Genomic DNA, 12,745 nt, shown 5'->3' on the forward strand with positions numbered 1-12,745 from the left:
ATAGATGGGTGAGACTGGCTTACACATTTTTTTTTTTTTTTTTTTTTTTTTTGGTCTGCTTATTCTTATCTGGATTTAGTATTTGGAGAAAATTAACTTCGTAAACTGAGTTAAATGGCATTCTTGTACTATGAAAGAGTTTGTGTAAGATTAGATTTTAAAAAAATAAATCATGCAATAATTTGCTTGTACAATTATCAGGCATGATATTTCTTTTTTCAAAAGATTTTACACTACTGATTCAACAGATTTAAGGGATGTTGGACTGTTTTTTTTTTTTTTTTTTTTTTTTTTTTTTTTTTTTTTTTAAACTCTTCTTATTTGTTATTTTTTTCCTAAAAATGTGTTCACTCTGTTTTGGTTTACATATTAAATTGTCATCAGATTGTACTCAGCATACTCATCTTTTTATGTCTTGAAGCGTTTATAATTTGAATTTCTTTTCCTTTTCATTCTCTTAATAATGTGAAAATTTTCATTAGAGACTTCTTAATTTTATGGGATTTAAAATAAACCTGTTTTTTTCCCCCTAACCTATCATATTTTAGTTCTCTATTTTATTAAGTTCTGTTTTTATCTTTACGATTTTGCACTGAGTACTGTCTTTGGGTTTATTCTCCACAATTAAAATAGAATGATTTCCTTTCCCTTTCCCCTTCCGCTTCCCCTTCCGCTTCCCCTTCCCCTTCCCTTCCCTTCTCCTTCCCGCTCCCTTCCCCTCCCCTCCCCTCCACTCCCCTTCCCTCCCCTCCCCTTCCCTCCCCCACTTCCCTTCCTTTCCCTTCCCTTCCTTTCCCTTCCCTTCCTTTCCCTTCCTTTCCCTTCCCTTCTTTCTCTCTCTCCCTTTTCTTTCTTTCTCTTCTGTATATTTTCTATTAAGTGTTATTTCAGGTACATCCTATGTAAGTTTTTTCCCAAGTTTTTATTGCAATAAAATACACATAACATAAGACTGACTGCCTTGCCCTTTTTAAAAGTATAAAGTAGTTCAGTGGTATTAGATAAATTAACATTGTTGTGCAGCCATCACCACCAGCCATCCTCAGAGTTTTTTTTTTTATCTTGTGAAACTGAAACTCTGTCCCTATTAAACAACTCTCCATTCTCCTCAATCCCCAGTCCATGAAACTCACTGTTCCACTTTCTCTCTCTAAAATTTTGAGTATTCTAAGTATGTTTCTTTTTGTAATTGGTTTCTTTTACTTAGCAAAATATCCTTATTATTCATCCATGTTATAGTATATGTGAGAATTTCCTTTCTTTTGAAGGCTGAATAACATTTCATTGCATGTAAAGACCATGTGCTTATCCCTTCACCTATGGACGAACATGGGTTACTCCCAAGTTTTAGCAATTGTGAATAGTGATGCTATGGACATGAATATACAGCTATCTCTTTGAGATTCTACTTTCAGTTTCTTTGAGTCTAACCCAGAAGTAGGATTTCTAAATCACATGATAATTCTATTTTTGATTCTTTAAGAACTGCCACATTGTTTTCCACAGTGGCTGTATTACTTGACATTCCCACCAGCACAAGGGTACCAAATCTTCACCAGCACTTGCCATTATTAGTATTTTTGATATTGGCTATCTTAATGGGTGTGATGTGCCTATGTGTTTTGATATGTAGTTTTTGAAATAATGTTTAGTTAACAATTTTAATAATGTTCCCAAAGTTATTTATTCTTCAATAGAGGATTTATTAGGATGTGTAATTTAAATTTCACAGGTTATATATATTTTAGTTTTTAAAAAATAAATTGCATTCATGTCAACACTTAAGATTTACTTGCTTCTAACAACTAAAATTAAATGTTATTATTTATATTATTATTTTGTCATTCAGTCAATAGTTATTTAAATTTACCCATCAGATTTACTAATGTATTTACTTATTATTTTTTCTTACAGATCAGATTTTCCATCTGAGTTCATATTTCTTATTTTTAGAAAAATACATTTCAAATTTTCTTTAGTTCGTGTCTATAGATCCATTTTTGTTTATCTGAAAAATTTTTTAGTTTTCCTCTGTTCTCCAGAGTTTTACTAGATATACAATTCTAGAGTGACAGCCCTTTTTGCCAGCACCTCCATTATATTATTCCATTGTCTTCTGGTTCCATTACTGCTGTTGCAAAGTCAGCTGTCAGTGAAATTGCCATTCAATTTTAGGTTTTTGTCTTTTCTCTGACTAATTTTCAGATCTTTACTTTGTCTTTGGTGTTCTGAAACACCAGCACTTTGTATCTAGGCATGAATTTTATTTTGTTTATTTTGTTTGAGAGTCTCTGGACTACCTGAATATTAAGAGAAATATCTTATATTTTTAGCCATTACCACAAAGGATATTGTCCTATTCTCTCCTACTAGACTCTGAATAAATGTTAGACCAATGTAATTTTTTCCATTTCTCTTAACAACCTCTCTCTATATTTAGCATCTCATTTTCCTTCTGTGCACAGTGTCAATAATTTCTTACAATTTAATTATCAGATAAATAATTCTTCAGCTATATATAATTTGCTGTCTATTGTATTTTGAATTTAAATACTTTAAGAAATTTTTAGAAGTTTAATATACTTTTATTTTCCAACATGGTGGTCATTTTTTCATGTCACTAATTGTTACTCTTGCTTTTGATGTTTCTTTGGCATTTATCTGTGGGAAAATTCTGGGAAAAATGAATTGAGATGGGTTTTCTTGAAAAGAGTTTGTGTTTCCTATTAGAAACTTATGGATATTATGAATCTGGGACAGCTTGAGTTCCTGGCTTTAAATTTTTCAAGCAATAGAGATAGCCAGAATTTGAGTTTGAAAATACATGTGAATGTCATCTAGGCACAATTAAATCTCAGTAGAGACACTTCTCCTTTTACATAGTGTCGATGTCAAGGTAGTCAACTTTTACTTTTGTGTCTTTAAATGAGGTAATTTTGTTTCTAAATTACCCTAGTCTTACTGTACTTTGACTTTAAGTAGGCGTCTCTTTGGTGCCCCAGTTTGGGAAAGTACTAGGCTTATTTCTTGTTCCTTGTGCTCCAAGTGTAGACATGAAACCACAAGGTTAACTTCAGTAGGGTTCAACTGATGCTTCTGGGAAAAAAAGAGCTTATGTGTTTGTATTCTTTTTTCACTTATTTATTTGCTTTTGAGAAATACATGAAATATATTTAAAAATATGTTTTATACTGTATTTTGTTTGTTCCATAGGAGAGTATCTCAGGACATTCTGCTGTAATGTGAGAAATGTAATTCAGTTTTTAAAAGCAATTTTCATGGACCTCAAAAGTTGAATATTTAATCACACTTCCAAGTCTATGATACACTATAACCATTAGTCCACCTCATTGTTACTGTTCTCACCCTATGGACAATCAACATCATATGTTTAACATGTATTTTCAAGGTGTTTTTCAAAATGTGCATTGCTATGTGCATCACATGTATATAACATGTGCATCCACATGTTATCGTAATATAATCTCATCCTGCTTATTATTTTTGTAGTAAGCACTATTTTTAAAGATTTCTGCATGTCTACCTGTGTACATATACTCTGTTTCTTTTAACTGTTAAATAATGCTCCATTGCAGATATCCACCACATTTTACTGATCCTCTCTTCTTGGATAAATTTCACTGTGGTATTCAACTGTGTATTTTCTTGTGCCACCGTAGTGAAAGCTATAGGAAACATCTTCACACTTGTGCTCTTGAGAATTCATGGGTTATACCTTTGGTATGATTATACTTAATTGAACGAATAGTACTAGATAGCTGTCTGCAATCACTAAAGTAAGTGTATACCGCCACAAGCCGTGAAGGAGAGCATATGTATCCCACATAATCTCCAAATGCTTTATTCTATCTTGCTTTCTAATTTTGTTATCCATAAGTTTTGTCCATGATTCCTGTTACTGAATGGAAATATTTGCTTTCATATGATCCATTGACCATTTCTTTACTTAAAGTTTATGCTTTTGTTATTCTTCTAGATCACTAAGATACTGCTGTAATTTTTTCTCAATCAACTTTATTGTTTCTTCTTTCACATTTAAATCTTTAATTTAGCTAATTCTGGGCTATTCACTTAGTAGCCAAGAGTTACATTTAGCTATCCACTTGAAGGTAGCTAGTATATCTAAGAAATTGAGTTTTAATTTTATTTGGTTTTAATTACTAAAAACTTAATCAGTGTAAAATCATACATAATGTGTTGTTTTGAATTTAACGATTGTAGCATGTAAGATATTGCTTTATTGTGGTGTATGTGCTGGGTACATGCATTATTTCTGTTCATGGACATAAACATTACCAATATAATTGGCATCAACCAATTTATTTAGTCTAAATGATTTTTTCTATGATGTAACATTGTAGTTTATTTTAATATATTGCAAAAACATAAAAACCTAGAGTGATGCCTAAGTAAATTATAATCAGTAATTAAATTAAAAAGTATTATTATTATTTGATATATTTAGCTTGTTTTTTTCAGTGTAAAAATAATATTACCAAATTTTTACATTTAAGATAAAACCATACTACTGCTACAGATTCAAATTCAGTTGCAGATGTGTGTAATACAATGGAAAACCCTTTTAAAAAGAAAGTTGGAAAAAGTATGTCATGAATTTCATGATAAATAACAATTACAAATTGCTCTAGCAGAGCAAAAGAATAGCAAGTTTTAAAGATAATAAGGTGTATAATATTAAGAGATGTTTTCAGCACATACATAGTGAATTTAATAAGATGCTTTCTCTAAATAGTCAAAAAAGCCTTGACAAAAATTAATTATCTGAAATCAGAATTAAACGATCAACAGAAAACTCTTCAATGATTTTCAACAGAAACTGAGCTTATAACTTTGGGTGGCTGTAAATTGAATTGAATTCTATACAGAAAAAAAATCATTTTTAGTCAGAAAGATGGCAAAAATCATTATTATGTTATGAAAAATTTATCAGAAAGTTGTAAGCAAAAGACTAAAAAAGATATTTTTAATGTAAGTGAAAGGCTGTAGCTAAGCCACATAATATTTGCCCTTAAAGTACAATACCTTTTTCACAATATCAAAGATTTATTGATTCAACATTTTAAAAATGTCAGTGCCTCTGGATACATCATGTGATATGAGATGCTACTCAACTAATACTTTGGATATAGTTTGTTTCAAACAACTACCAAATTTATGTGGAAATACTATCAATTCACAATCTAAAAATTTAAACTTGAGGCATAAATATTTTTTAATATTTTGTATTTTTTAAAGAAGAATTTCAGATACATATGAAAAAATCAGTTTCTATCACAATAGAGAGTATTCCAGCTATGTTAGGTTAAAAATCTGGATTCACTAGAATTTTGAAATGAGAGACTGATATTTTCCTGATTGCTTCATTCCACCTTGTTTAGTTTTGTGAAGCTCTTAACTTCTATTAAAGGTATTATGAATGCAGAATTGCTATCTACAGCAATAGTGTAAATTGGCTGCAAAACCTAGAGAAAAAGTGTAGAGTATGCTCTGTTGATATTGTATGGAGTTCTCTTTTAAATGATACAATAACCTCTTTGATTTTATGTTGATGATGCTTACTGATACATAAGTTAGTGAATTATTTAACTTAGACAGACATACTATTAGTACCAATATGCTTTTTCTTCAAAGTTAAATTAATAAAAAAAAATAAGTGGACCAATTTTACCAATGTGGATTCAAACATTAAACAAAAGTGATTTTTATTTCATGCACAATTTAATTATTGAAAATTTATTACATATGTTCAAACAGTTTGGATATGTGAATCAACTGTAAATGTCAACTGTAAATTTTCTAAAATCTAACATAGATACATTGTTTCCAGGGAGATTTAAAGACTGAATTGAAATGGGCTGTAAGTGTAAAATACACACCATATTTTAAGTCTCAGAAAATAATAAGGTAAAATATATCAATAAGTTTTAAAAGATCAATTAAATGTTTAAATAATAATATTTTGGACACATTGGGTTAAATAAAATATGTTACTAAAGTCAGTACAACCATTTCTTTTTACTTTATGAAATATGACAATTAGAAATTTTTCAATTACTTCTACCTCTCACTTCATATTTCTATTTGGTGGCACTGACCCAAAGTCCTCATTTTAGAGAGCTAGCTTATTTTTCTTGATGTCATGGATCAGTTTTTCCAAAACCATCTTCTAAAAAATCTCCCACCTATTTTTGCATACTACCTTTATTGACCATACACCTGTCTGTCAGAACTCTATTCTGTGCCATTATCGTAGGTTTCTACTATTTTGCTTACCCTCCATGGCTTCGTAGAATTTGTCGTGTGTGTAATCTTTCTGTACTTATGAAGATCTTTTGTTTCTCTCTCTTTCTCTTTCTTTCTTTCTCTTTCTTTCTTTTCTTTCTTTCTTCCATCTACCCTTCTTTCCTTCCTCTCTTTCTCTCTTTTTCTTTCTTTCTCCCTTCTACCCTTCTTTCCTTCCTCTATTTCTCTTTTTTCTTTCTTTATTTCTCCCTTCCACCCTTCCACCCTTCCTTCCTTTCTTTCATCTTCCTTCCTTTCTTCCCTTTCTTTCTCTCTCTTTCTTTTCTTTCTCTCTCTTTCTTTTCTTTCTCTTTCTCTCTATTTTCTTTCTTCATCTTCCCTTCCCTCCCTTCACCTCCCCTCTTCCCTCCCTTCCCCTCCCCTCTTCCCTCCCTTCCCTTCTGCCCCCCTCCCCTCTTCTGCCATGCCCTCTTTTCTTTCTTTCTAGACAGGATCTGGCTCTGTTGCCCAGACTAGAGTACAGTGATGAAATCACAGCTCATTGCCACCTTGACCTCCCAGGCTCAGGCAATCCTCTCACATTAACCTCCCTTGTAGCTGGGACTACAGGTGAATGCCATCACACCTGGTTAATTTTGGTATTTTTTGTAGAGATGGGGTTTCACCATGTTGCTTAGGCTCATCTTGAACTCCTGGGCTCAACCAATATGCCCTCCTTAGCCTCCCAAAGTTCTGGGATTACAGGTGTGAGCAACTGTGCCTTGTAGCTAGATCAGTTTCTGTGTCTTTTATTGGAGTATTAGTGTTTTCCTGTAGTTATCTGGTTTTCTAGACACTTTAATGTTTTTGCTACTATTCTTAGTAGTGCTAATTTTTATTTTGGGTATATATTTATATTTAACAAATAGGCAAATTAACAAATATGGAATCCCTGAATAATAATGACTACTTTATACACAAAATAAAATACTATTTTCAGGGATTCCATATTTGCTATTATTCAGGGATTCCATATTTGTTATTATTCAGGGATTCCATGTTTGTTAATTTGCCTATTTGTTAAAATTTATTTGTAACCCCAAAACAAATATTCTAAGGACTCTTGAAATCACTAGTAGACATGTGTGTAGTGATAAGAAATTTGAGGCACACCCTCTCTGCTGAGATCAAACAAGGTGACACTATGTTCTTGTTTCCACTCTCATATTCTAAACAAGTGTCTTTTGTACAATCTCTTCAGTGTCATGGTTTTCAACTTTTTTTTTTTTTTTTTTTTTTTTTTTTTTTTTTTTTTTGAGGTGATGTCTCGCTTTGCCCCTCAGGCTGGAGTGCAGTGGTGCAATCTCAACGCATTGCAACTTCTGCCTCCTGATTCTCCTGCCTCGCCCTCCCGAGTAGCTGGGATTACAGGCGCCCACCATCATGCCTGGCTAATTTTTGTATTTTTAGTAAAAATGGGGTTTCACCATATTGGCCAGAGTGGTCTCAAACTCCTGACTTCAGGCTATCCACCCACCTCGGCTTCCCAAAGTGCTGGGATTGCAGCAGTGAACCACCGCACCCAGACGTTTTTCAACATTTTTATTGATATTTTTTCTGTTTAAAATTGCCCCCAAACATAGTGCCGAAGTGCTAAGATTCCAAAGCAAAAGAAGCCTATGATGTGTCTTGTAAAGAAAATATTATGTTAGATAAGTTCTGTTCAGATATAAGTTAATCAGTTACAGTGCTGTTGGCTGTGAGTTTGATGTCAATGAAACAATAGTATATTAGAGTGTCTTTAAACAGAAACACACATAAAATGAAGTTAGTATTGACCAGTTGATAAAAATTAGGTAACCAGAGGCTCACAGGAATCTAATCTTCCCAATATATTTCCCCAAGAAGCAGTCCTTTAGTATTTGCTTATTAAATACTCATAGTTACTTTGTAGAACAGAACTACGAGGAATAATGACAATTGACTGTATAATAATTGTTTTTTGCTAGTGTTTACAAACACTATTGAATTTTTCAGATTGAGAACAAACAAAAAAGATGGCAAATATTCTTTTTAGTTTTACTAGTTTATTTGATGATTTCTGCATAAAGTAATCATGTTATATGAAAATAAGTATGACATTATATCTTCCCTCCCAGTCCTACACCAACACCAGGATAGTGGTAATGGTGGTTATGGCTATTATTTCCCATTGCCAATTTAAATAAAATGCATCTTCATTTTCCTCGTTGAGAAGATGTTTACTATAAATTGGTTTATTATATACAAAATTAATGGGGCTCTGTTCTATCTCAAGGCTATCTTCTCCATTTGTTGAAATAATTACATTTTTTTCTTAATACATTAAGATTGCAGATTGCACTAGCAATTTTCTGATATTGAATCATACTTGTACTCCTGGGATTTTAATGACAATATTTTATTTATTTATTTATTTATTTAATTATTTAATTTATTTGTATTTCAATAGTTTTTGGGCTACAGATGGGTTTTGGTTACCTGGATGAGTTCTTCAGTGGTAATTCTGAGATTTTAGTGCACCTGTCACCTGAGCAGTATAAAATGTACCTAATATGTAGACTTTTATCTCAACCCCCTTCTACACTCCCCAGGCCCCAAGTACCCCAAGTTCTTTATATTACTCTGTATGTCTTTGCATCCTCATAGCTTACCTTCCACTTATAAGTGAGAACATATGCTATTTGGTTTTTCATTCCAGTTCTATCCAAGTTGATGTCAAAGATACTGTTTTGCACCTTTTTATGGCTGAGAAGTATGAATAATATTCCCTGGTGTCTATATACCACATTTTTAAAATTCACTCGCTGGTCAATAGGCACATATCTTGCAATTGTGAGTTGTTTTGCTGCTATAAACATGCATGCGCATGTGAGTTTATCACATAATGACTTCGTTTCCATTGAAACTCAGTTTTGGGGTTGCTGGATTGAATGGTAGTTCTACTTTTAGTTCTTTAAGGAATCTTCATATACTATTTCCCATAGAGGTTGTACTAATTTACACTCACACCAGCAGTATACACGTGTTGTCTTTTTACCACATCCATGCTAATATCTATTGTTTTTTGACTTTTAAATTACGGTTATTCTTACAGGAGCAAGGTGGTGTCTCATTGTGGTTTTAATTTGCATTTCCTTGATGATTCGTGATGTTAAGCATTTTTTCATCTGTTTGTGGCCTGCTTGTATTTCCTCTTTTGAGAATTGACTATTCATGTTCTTTGCCCACTTTTTTATGGGATTATTTGTTTTTCTATTGCTGATTTGTTTGAGTTTCTTGTAGATTCTGGATATTAGTCCTTTGTTGGATGCATACTTTGTGAATATTTTCTCCCACTCTGTGGGTTGTCTGTTTACTCTGCTGATTGTTTCTTTTGCTGTGTAAAAGCTTTTTAGTTTAATTAGGCCCCATATATGTATTAATTTTTTTTTGCATTAGCTTTTGGGGTCTTAGTCATGAATTCTTAGCCTAAGCCGATATCCAGAAGAATTTTCCCAATGTTATCTTCTGTAATTTTTATGCTTTCAAGTCTTAAATTTAAGTAGTTGATCAATCTTGAGTTGATTTTTGTATAGGGTGAGGGATGGTGATCCAGTTTTATTCTTCTGCATGTGACTTGCCAGTTTTTCCAGTGTCCTTTCCCCAATTTATGTTTTTGTATGCTTTGTTAAAGATGAGTATTTTGTTTATTTCTGGGTTCTCTGTTTGTATGCTTTGTTAAAGATCAGTATTTTGTTTATTTCTGGGTTCTCTGTTTATTTCTGGGTTTTCTATTCTGCTCCATTGGTCTGAGTTCCTATTTTTATATCAGTACCATGCTGTTTTAATAACTGTAGCCTTGTAATATAATTTGAAATCCAGTAATGTGATGCCTCCAGATTTGTTCTTTTGCTTAGTATTGCTTTGGCTATGTGAGTTCTCTTTTGGTTCCATACGGATTTTATGATTGTTGTTGTTGTTGTTGTTGTTGTTGTTGTTGTTGTTGTTGTTCTGTGAAGAATGATGATGGGCATTGTACTGAACCTGTAGATTGCTTTGGGCAGTGTGCTTATTTCCACAATATTGATTCTTCCCAGCCATGAGCATGGTTTGTGTTTCCACTTGTTCGTGTCATCTGTGATTTCTTTAAGCAGGGTTTTGTAGTTCTCTTTGCAGAGACCCTTCATCTGTTTGGTTAAGTATACTCCTAGGTATTTTATTTTTTGATTTTATTTTTATTTTTTTGCAGCTATTGTAAAAGGGATTGTGTTCTTGATTTGATTCTTAGCTTGGTCGCTGTTGGTATATAGCAGTGCTACTGATTTATGTATATTAATTTTTCCCCATTTGGATGCCCTTATTTCTTTCTCTTGACTAGCTCTGACTAGGACTTCCAGTATGATATTGAATAGAAGTGGTGAAAGTGGGCATTATTGTGTGACTATGTTTTAAACACATTATTAGATTAGTTCATTATATTTTATTTAACATTTTTGCATCTACATTTACAAGTAACATGGATCTATACATTTTTGCTGTTTATTTGCCTGGACTTTATTTTATTTGGAAACCAAGAATATACTAACTTTACAAAATACATGGGACCTTTTTATTCAAGCCTGGAACCACCATTTCCTCAAAGTTTTGTAGGTCTGATTCAAAGTCAAATTTATAAGTTAATTATATCAAATTATGAGACTGTATAGGATAAAGAGTATCTTTTAAATTTTGCTAATGTCATTATTATTGATAATTTGTTTCATTTGTTTCTAAATTTTCTAAAATGTTCCTCTTAACAATTTACTTTTCTACAAAAGCCAGACCATATTTTAAAAATATGGTCTTACTGATCTCTTAAAAATAAAATTGTATAGCATCACTTCAAATATACATTTTGTGGTTACTACATTTGAAACTGTTGATACCTTTGACTTTTCTCTATAGAACTTACTTTTAATTGAAAAAAATACTTCCTTAGGTACTGAGATGTGTGCTTGTTCAAAGAAAATTCCACTAAATGGAGATTATTCTAATATTTTGTGAGCACATTGTCCCAAAGATTTTTATTATCTGGCATAACCTTTCTTATTTGACAAATCTTTACAAGACAAGAAATATAGAATAAGTCTACATAGTTTGAAATGGCACCAAGTTATAGTAACTCTCACTGTCATTCTATTCTGGTATAGAATATACATATATACATTTATCCAAAAATTTTTAAAAAGCTCTACAAACATATTTTCTACATATCTAGGTAATTCAAAACATAGTTACAAATATTAAAAATTAAATCCAGTCTATTGTTTGAATGCTCATCATTTAATTTGTTCAGTTCTTTCCTTGCTTGCCACTTTGATTTGGATGCAGTAACTGGACAGGACTTTAGATGATTTCAACTTTGTTTTCAATAATTTTATTTGTTAAAATCTACAAACACAAGATTTTTAGCACTTCACTAGATGAATATGTTGATTACAGATTTTCAGTGTATTTTGAATAAAACAAACCTCATGTTTACAGAACTTGTTTACAAATCGGTTGACACTATTGTAGAACCTATAGGTTGTTTTACAACAACATTCGAACATTTCTAAAATCTTCAAACGTTTTTAAAATCTGAATGATAGTGGGCAACAAAGAGAAAAAGCTGTTTAGTGAAAGTTTTTTCTTCTTTTATATTTAAAATTAGATTTATCATAAAAATTTGTAGTTCAGCTACAATAGCAATGAATGTTAAATATATATGTGTAGATACATACACATTCATTGATTCATATATATATATATACACATTCATTCATTGAAGAGTGTGTGTGTGTGTGTGTGTGTGTGTGTGTGTGTGTGAAATATATATGTTTTACAACCACCACAGTTTCTCTTTTAGATAGTAAAATGTAACCTTTTAGGATTGTATTTATTAATTACTTAAGCTCCAAAACAAAGCCAAAAAATATTTCTGCTTCATCAACTTCACTTCATAATTTAAAAATAATCTTTCTTTTAGCATTTCACTTTGTAAAAATTTCTGTTAGCAATATTATTTCAGAAACAGTTTTCTCTTTAATGTCTAATGTTTAAATAGGATTTGTAGTAAAATTCACAATAATGACAGATATTTAATTTTTGATTGAGTGAATGTGAAGTTTTACGTTGATTCCACAAACTGATTGAAAAAATGAATTATATTTGAATCTAAATGTTTCTCTATTTGAAATATATGATGAACTTGATATAAAGCTATATCAGTTTATTATTTGCAATGTCCTCCTGTTAGTAGAGTCGACACATTATAAAGCTAGTACTTTAAACATGGGCACAAAAATTCTTGCAATTGAAAATGAGTGAAATAAGTTTCAAATGATTCATTTGATTCAAATGAACAGTTATGTTTCACTGAGTGATGTGTTAATCCTTTTTTATCTTAGAATAATTTCTAATTTTTTGAAGTTGATGCTCG

The sequence above is a fragment of the Saimiri boliviensis genome, chromosome 10 (assembly GCF_048565385.1).
Source record: "Saimiri boliviensis isolate mSaiBol1 chromosome 10, mSaiBol1.pri, whole genome shotgun sequence".
NCBI lineage: Eukaryota > Metazoa > Chordata > Mammalia > Primates > Cebidae > Saimiri > Saimiri boliviensis.